The sequence below is a fragment of the Dermacentor albipictus genome, chromosome 1 (assembly GCF_038994185.2).
Source record: "Dermacentor albipictus isolate Rhodes 1998 colony chromosome 1, USDA_Dalb.pri_finalv2, whole genome shotgun sequence".
Taxonomy (NCBI): Eukaryota; Metazoa; Arthropoda; class Arachnida; order Ixodida; family Ixodidae; genus Dermacentor; species Dermacentor albipictus.
The window spans coordinates 452,293,540-452,301,975 of NC_091821.1; the positions used below are offsets into that span (position 1 = coordinate 452,293,540).

Genomic DNA, 8,436 nt, shown 5'->3' on the forward strand with positions numbered 1-8,436 from the left:
CTAATTTCAACCTGGTAATGACGTGATATCCACCACTGCCAATTCCGGGGAATCTTCAGTCGCAGGAAGTCTGAATGCGATGAGATGGCTTGTTTTGTAGATGTTTGATTAAGGCAGGATTTTCTTTATCTTGCTTAAGCGATGTATGCCGTTATCAGCAAAACGGAAACCATTGGGCCATGCATGGGGACTTCCGCAATAGTCTATCATTTCATTGAAATGAAATACAGTGCGACCAGGTACTCAAGTTACTTGTAAATATCGGCGGACTCAACAATGACATGTCGGCTACATTATCGAATCTTTGCTATGAATAAGCTAGAGTAAGCGAATCTAAAAAATAACGTCGGTAGATTGTCGGTAGATGACAATATGGGCAAGGCTAGAATGGTAGTCAATGATTCAGCATGCATAATAGTTGTCAAATAAGGCAGTAGAAGATACAATAACAGACAATGTGTGCCGAGAATATGCCAAATCGTATCTCATAGTATATGATGGAAGCGTAAGTTGCCATTACCTTATTCCGCTGTGCATGCAGCTAACATTACCATTGCGTTGCTATTCTTAGCTAAGGCAGCACCGTACATCACCTTCGTCCTTGCGCATCGCTGCGTTGAGGTCCCCTTTTTAATGCGCCGATTTATTCACATTTCAACAGAGCTTCTGGGTTGCGCAGTCTTTCTGGAAGGAGTGCATGCGACTAAAGCTCTTACCTGAAGTGCATAAGCAAATATTTACACGAGATCTCCCCTCTCATGGGATAAAAAGACAAGCCAGCGCTTCGTATACTGTTGTACAGCATCTATTTACCACATTCAGAAAAGCTTCAAAATTTTTCGGCACGTGCCGGTGAACTGTTCATCTTTTTTTTTCAAGTTCGATGCCCTACTGCAACGGGCTTATATTCTTCGATATGAAAATATCAGGACTATGATGCGAATCATAGAGCCTTGTTTCTCGATGGCCTCGCCATTAGAGAGGAAAGTCACACTTCATAAGCTCTCAGTTTTGTTCTCGCAGTAAAATGAGGTGCAGTCCTGCATTTCAAGTTATTGGCCGCCAAGATGCACTTTCACACGGAACCATCACCGTTCCTGTACACGACAACGTCCTATACGCTCGCTTCGCAAAACTGCGAATGAATTCAGCCCAGCCGGTGCATTTCACAGGCGTAGAGTGACCTTCCACGACGACTTCTTGCAAGACAGCGTCGGCCTTTGCTGTTTGTTTGGAAAGTGGCTAACTAAAACAAAAGTTCTCCCCACAAAGAATACCTTCCAGGACCCCTCGGAATAAATTTCAAAGCAGAACTTATATAAACAATAAGGATAGCATAAACGTCAAAACTGCACAATGTATAAAGGACATACTAAATATAGATCAGCCTATATGCTACAATTTAAAGGAGACGCGAACAACCGTCTCAACCTAATGAAAGCAACGGAATAGCCTCGTACGAATTGGTTGCGGCGCACTTGAATATGATAAATCTATAGCAAGGTGCTGTTGATGCAAAGTCTGGCTTTGGTTGATGGTTGTTTGAAAGGTCGCTACAAGAAATAAAATTTCGGCAAACCTCTCGGAACACTTGGGCAAACCTTCCGGAACTCTTTGTCAAGCCTTCCGGGAATTTTTCAAATGAAATAATTAAAACGCAGAAATTCAGGCGCTAAAGAATAACGAAGACAATAACGCATAAATCAATAAATATATAGCGGGCAAAACGAATAGGTACACTTAAATACGCTAAAATCATAAATTAAAGCGAACGGTAGTCGCAACGGAAAATAAACGCAGAAATTGCGCGTGGATATGCGGCTAGACCCGCGCCCGACAGTTCGTCGCTATGAACACGCGAAATGCAGCACGATGGGGTCTCATGACAGCGCGGCCGAAACACTCCTGATTGATGGTGGAATTTTCGGCGTGCTGTATCCAAGGTGTTCCAGCGCCGATGGAGTGCACCAACCGTCGCCGGCACCACTTCCTGGCGACAACCCCCTGCTTCGCCCTCGCCCTCTTCCGGGAGCGCCGTGGCCAGTTGAGCCTGTGCGCTCTCCAGTGTGGCTTTCGTGAGCTCCCACGGGCTGGCCTCGTCTTTTGACCTCGGCTGGATTCAGTGGCTTCCCTGGGCGGTCCTCCGTGGCAGAGGCGACAGCAGGCGCATGCGCGAACAACGGCCAACGAAAAGCCGGTGGCCGAGTCAGCTCCTCCAGGCAGAGGGCTTTACCCACGCCTCACCGGTGAGTCCAGGGGGCGATGTGTTGCCCGGCTACAGTGTCGTGGTCTCGTGAACTGCGAAACAAAGGCCACGGCGTGTATCCCATTAGGACTACTTTGCTGCACAGGCAATGACATTGCATAGCATTCGTGGGGACTTACATAAAACACGTCAGAAAGATGCGATCTGTTCTGAATATGCATTAGGTTCCCGGTACAGGGCGGAGGTTTTGAAAGCAAGCGTGCATTCTTATTCTTTACGCATTGACTTCTGACGACAAAAAACAGGATAACGCAGAGACAAAAATAGTTGTAAAAAATAACACACTAAGCATACTGATTAATCAGAGGGATTTCTTAAGTGAACTGTAAATTGAATAGTGCTTGCTGTTGGGCGAGTCGGCCGCACGTCGTTAAGTCAGGTGCTAGGCAATACAAACACGGACAAGGAGAGTGCAAGGACGGCCACACTCGCGACCCTGGTTTAATCAGAACAACACCCGTATTTATACCTGCATGTCTGCAACATCATCGCCTGCGGGCACTCAAGAAACCTGTTTTCATTCTGATATCATCTCATCAAGCTATCATTGACACAATCGTCATTCTTGTTCCTCATGAAAAAAGCTTTAGCAAGCACACGTGTCATCTGGTCCCGACTGTATCTCAATGTTTTTGTCCTTGCCAACAGACGCCGGCACGAATTTTCACGAGTGGCCAAAGGCCACCCTTGATATTCACGTAACGTCACTTGATACATCGGATACGCGACTTCGGCTGTTAGGGCGAATAAGACTGTTTTCCTGTTTTTGTTGAAAGCTGGTGCTCCCTTAGTCGTCCATTTATACATCGCCCGTATTGCGGCTGTAAACCTTCCCACGTGTCATGGCGATTTCGTACATATTGCGGCCGAGCACCCGACGAAATGAGTCGCGTGACGCTTAGTGCAGCCTCACACGCCCCTTTCTCAGGGGGTGATCCGGGGGCATATTCAGGCGCACTTGCCTGGGGCGGAATATACCACCAACTCACCGTATCAATTGGCTACATTCTATAGAAGAGCTTACGTTTTGGCCTAATTAGGGCTTATTGCATATCATATTGAACGGTAATAAACGCGGGCAGAGCGGAAAAGAACGCAGGAGCATCAACACCCCCCATGTCGTCGTTTTTGTATTTTGTTCCGCTGTCCACGCCGTTATTAGCATTCTATATGATATGGACACTTCAGGTTGTGAAACACCATATTAATATAGCGGACAACCAGCAGTGATACTAGTTTTCACTAGCTTAACCTTTTTTGGGGTGGTCTATCCTTCAATTCTGCCGGAGCTTATCCGCCACAGCGACCACGACTGAAATAGCGAAACCAGCTCTCAGCAATCAACCAACATGATTGTTCAGGCGGTCATGTACCAGGCAAACACATGACTTGTCCAAGACTGCCTTCACACGGAACATACCAATGGGCTGTCTAAACTTCTTGGAATGCGCATATGGCTAGAACAGGTCTTTGCGGGCTCGTTGCGAGTGGATGCAGGATGTATGATCTGGTCAGGTTGTTGTCTAATTACAGAATTTTATTCTGTTCAGGTATTTCATACGTGGAGGTTAAAGATCGTGTAGTTTAAAGATTGCTGACGTGTCTAGGACATAGTCCGTCTGCGTCACAAAGCATTGTTATTTAAGAACTAGTCTTCTAAGTATCTAAAAACCTTGAGAACTATCTCGTCGTCCACATACCACACCATAAGAGCACACCAGTTTTTCATAAGGAACTGCGAGTCACCAGGCCTTATGAACCTCTCTGCCGTCTTTGCATTGCGTACGTAGCCCCTTACTTAACGAAGTGTAAATTATGCAGTGCAGCAAAAACCGAAGAAGGAATGTCACCACACCGTCAAGTCCAGAGAGTATGTTATTTTACCGAAGGAGTGGTAAACATTTCCCACAGATAAATGCGTCATCCATGTTTCCCACGGAGAACGTGGTAACTACGCAAGAAAAGAGTGCAAAGTATCTTACTAGATCTTGTATATTCATCCATTACGCATGAGTTACCGAGGGCATCGTGTGGACGAAATAAAATGAAACGTTTCCTTGCCAGCTTGATTCGGACTCTGTAGGGGTGGTTTAAAGGGTGTGCCGTCCTTTAATTGCCTTTCAAATGTGCGCTTGGGGAATTGGCAACTACGCAGTCGTGAGCAGACATGCGTGCCCTCTTGACATCGCGCTTTCCCCGGGGAGGTCTCGCCCTCATTTTCACATAGTGAAACGCCAGTGAGCTGAAGAATGTAGCAGATATGTTTCCAAGTGGAGGTTGAAGGAGCGCCGACCTCATGAGGTCCGGGCGAGGAAGAGCATCTTGGATGATGTGATGCTAAACGCGGAAGTTGCGATTCAAGCATCCTAGCGCTGCCTCCATTTTGCTCGTATATTGCAGCCACCACATAGGAACTGTTTGAAGAGAATGATGACGTACTACATAATGTTGCTCCCAGTGGAACCTTAAAAGCAAGGTGAAGCCCTGATAGAGTTGATTCCGCCTAATACGTCCAGTACATAAGCAAAGGCTACACAAAACCAAAAAAGAAAACGAGGACAGTGCTTGCCCTTGCATTCATTTGGGCTGCTGTTAACTAAACTTACTAAATAATACTTAACTAAATAACTAAAAAATAGAATGCTTTATTCCGCTTTAGTATGTTGACCAAAAACACCACGTGTACAACACGTGCCTGTGTTAATGGTGTATAAGGAAACAGTGCCATATGAGGAATGCGGGCTAGCGGAGGACTTTCCCTCTCTGTCTCTATCGAACTCAATTCTATACACTGAGATTTCACTCTCAGTAGAGGCATTAAGATTTGCAGTGCCCCGTGAACAACAAAACTTTTTCCAGGCACGACATTGCAATAAATCCGACGCTTGACTTTTTATCTATACATCTCATAGCAAATCTTTAAGTCGAGTATGCACTTGGCAGAAACGTCATTAACAAGTTGAAAGCGAAAATGTTATGAAATGAGTGCACGTATCATTATGTACTATCGCAGGCACATTCGCCTTGTTATTTCTTATTGCCATGTTTCCTTGCACCATATTTGCTGCAAGCTACTGCATGAAGAAAGAAAGCAGGCTTATGTTAACGGTTAAACAGTACGACAGTGCAGACATGTGCGACCATTGATGTGTCCATCATAACAATATGGATATACCATAAGCTCCATTCCATTCCATAATTACACTCCATAGCGATTCTTGTTGATCTTTACATAAATAAGGGCAAAGTGCAGGACTTTAACGCCAAAATCCAACAATAAGCATCTAGCTTTACAGCGGCAACCTTGCGAACTCCTGAATAGGCTGTGCAATCTTTACCCAGCCCAGCATGTGTGATGAATGCCGATGGGTCATAGCTGGCTCATGGAAAAAAAATCCCGTTATGGCTATTGTTTAGTAGTGGCGAAATATGTCTTCGCCTTTTACTCGTGGATCAAGCAAATTATTATTTACACGCGACATGTTGAGCTGATAGAGGAAACATTCTTGCCAGCTGAAGGTGTGTCAGGAACCCAGCGCGTCATTGACGACATTGAGGGTGAGGGCAAGGTGACGAGAGTATAATGTATGTGGCGTGGAGGAAGAAGCAAATGAGAGCACTAACCTACATAATGTTATGAGTGCAATTAAGCGGTCAGAGTTCTACACTTCGCAACGTGGAATTGCTTCGACGCATCGCATTGGTCGAAGACGCGCCCCTAGGCTATCCTGCTTTCCGAGGCTGTGAAGAAAAAGAAATGCGTCCGTCCGTGTCCAACGCCTTCTCCTTGTGTGCGTGTCCTTTGTGTTTAGCTGGTACCCCATTTTTCCAAATGATAATCCCTTGCACTATAAACCCATACACTTTTGCTTTCGATTATACGTCCTAATGTTCAACGCCAATCACAACATTATTTTAATCCTTTTAATCCTTTTAATTTTTTTTTAATCCTTTAATCCTTTTAACATTATTTTAATCCCTTGGCTATCCTGCATGCCTAGGCTGTGAAGAAAAAATGGCTGTGGCTTAGCTAAGGTTAAGCCCAGGATGCGAAGCATACTAGCCTTCATTTTACTTGTTGAACCACTGTTTAGCCTGGTGAACTGCTGTTGCTTGGCTATATTTGGTTCGGCTAGACGAAGAAACAACTCATGCAGGCGAGCGCACGAGCTGAGACCCGGCTTTGTAGCTACGCGGCCGCAAGCGAGCGCACGAGTTGAGCCTCCGCTTTTGCAGCTGTGATGACGTCATATGGTAGCTACGCGGCCGCGCGCGGCGCAGCAAGGAAGAGCGTGGTTGTGCGGCTAGTATGCTTCGCGTAAAAGAAGTGCGTCCGTCCGTGTCTAACGCCTTCTTTTGTGCGCGTCCTTTGTGTTTAGCTGGTACCCCCTTTTTTCAAATGATAATCCCTTGCACCATAAGCCCATACACGTTTGCCCTCGATTATACATCTTAATCTTCACCGCCAATCGCAACACCCTTTTCATTCTTTTTAGTGGGAAACTATTTTTTTAGAAAGTGTTTTTGACAGGCAGCGCTCAACATTTCCAGGTATATTTGTCGGAGAGGCGAAAATCGTCTTTATAAGCAATTGCTACTCCAAGTGTCAAATTAAATAATATATTATTTTTTATTGATTAGGTGATTACATGTTACTTTGTGTTAAACAAAAGCAACAAAATACTTAAATAATCTTTTCTTAGACGTAGCAAGACAAGCACTATTTTTCTGATATCCGACCTTCATGTGTTGCTATGAAATGCAAGGCCGTTATACGTACTTTTCCAAAAGAGCGCCTAAAGTAGTTTGTAGCGCCAACATAATTTGAGCATTTGGAGCAAATTGGAGCATTTTTTTTAGGATTCCTGCTAAGCCAACGTTGATTTATTACAAATCCGTTTGAATTTTGCAATTGAAACATTCGTCTTCGGATTCATTACAACAGATTACTTAATGAATCTGTAACGTCAATATCGCGATTTGCTCCGCAAGCTCTGCCCAGATTTTTTGATTATCCACAAATTGCGCTACGTGTTCCATAGAACAGTTGATGTTTACGATTTATTTTTTCTCTAGAAGCCATATTGCACCGTAGCTGAACGACCCCGCATTTTTACCAGAAACAGTTAAACAAGCATTTAGGGGAATTTTCTGGCGCACCATGCGATTTTCGCTCTTTTTTCAATTTATTTAGTAAGCAAAATTGGAGTGACCCACACTACCTGACACTGATGATATCTCCGATGAAACAGATCCCCTTCCGGTCGCAGATCGAGCGCTGAAGGACCTGGCCTCGCTGGTATGGGTAGGAACCGCGAGACAGCCCGCAGCAGCACCGGGACGGCACCACCTTGAGCCATGTCTCGGCGTTACCCTGCAGCAGCTCGCCACCGAGAACCACGGAAGCCAGCACGCCACCATGGAGGCTGCCTGCTTCGAAGATGATCCCGGCCTGCCACGACAGCCGCGGGGCAGCCACGTTGCCTCGACGGCCCGCTCGGTCCTCGGTGCGCCTTCTGAACGAGTGCGCGGGGAAGCGGGATTCTAGCTCATGCGTTTCTCGAGCGTCTCGTGTTTGCACGCGTTCGCGTGTCAACGCGCTGGAACGCGGCCAGCTCCTGCTTCCTGTTTTTTCGATTCGCCTCTCCATTAAATTACGCGTGAAGCGCCTTCGACCAAACACGAATACCTACAAAATCACAACGATGAGCAGGTTTCCAAGCGTGTAACTTACTGTGGGATACGCCGTATTCTTCCCTGATTATGCTGTTAGAGGGCAGGTGTTCCGCTAGAGTAAATGGAGAAAACTTGGCAGATGACATGCTCAGTAATTCCCCACGATCTCACTTTTGATAAAAGACCACACTGCTGGTAGGATATTGACAGGTGTATATTTTCCTAGTTCTCGCTTTTTACCGGTTAGTAAATGTTATACGTTGGCGTTTAGTGCAAGACGCACTTTCCTGTAACGAAAGCGGCTACGTGTTAATTAATAGGATTATCATCATCATATTAAAGCAACGTGTACTTGAAGAAACACGAGAATGCAAAAACAGTACGCGCAGATTCGCCTTTGGATGCTCTCTAGATGAGAGCTAAGATCACCCCTATATTTTATTGTATACTGTGGCATATGTACTAATGTAATATAATAATCTAATATTTTACTA

The 8,436-nt window shown here is 45.3% G+C and overlaps 1 long non-coding RNA gene across 1 annotated transcript; it reads right to left on the reverse strand.

The window, feature by feature from the left end:
* Window positions 1-789: 789 nt before the first annotated feature.
* Window positions 790-7,834, reverse strand: LOC135911062 (uncharacterized). Its single transcript, XR_010567200.2, has 2 exons — window positions 7,489-7,834; window positions 790-2,298 (listed from the first exon to the last, which is right to left on the reverse strand). It is a non-coding gene; the product is annotated as an uncharacterized lncRNA (long non-coding RNA).
* Between the last annotated feature and the right edge of the window lie 602 nt (window positions 7,835-8,436).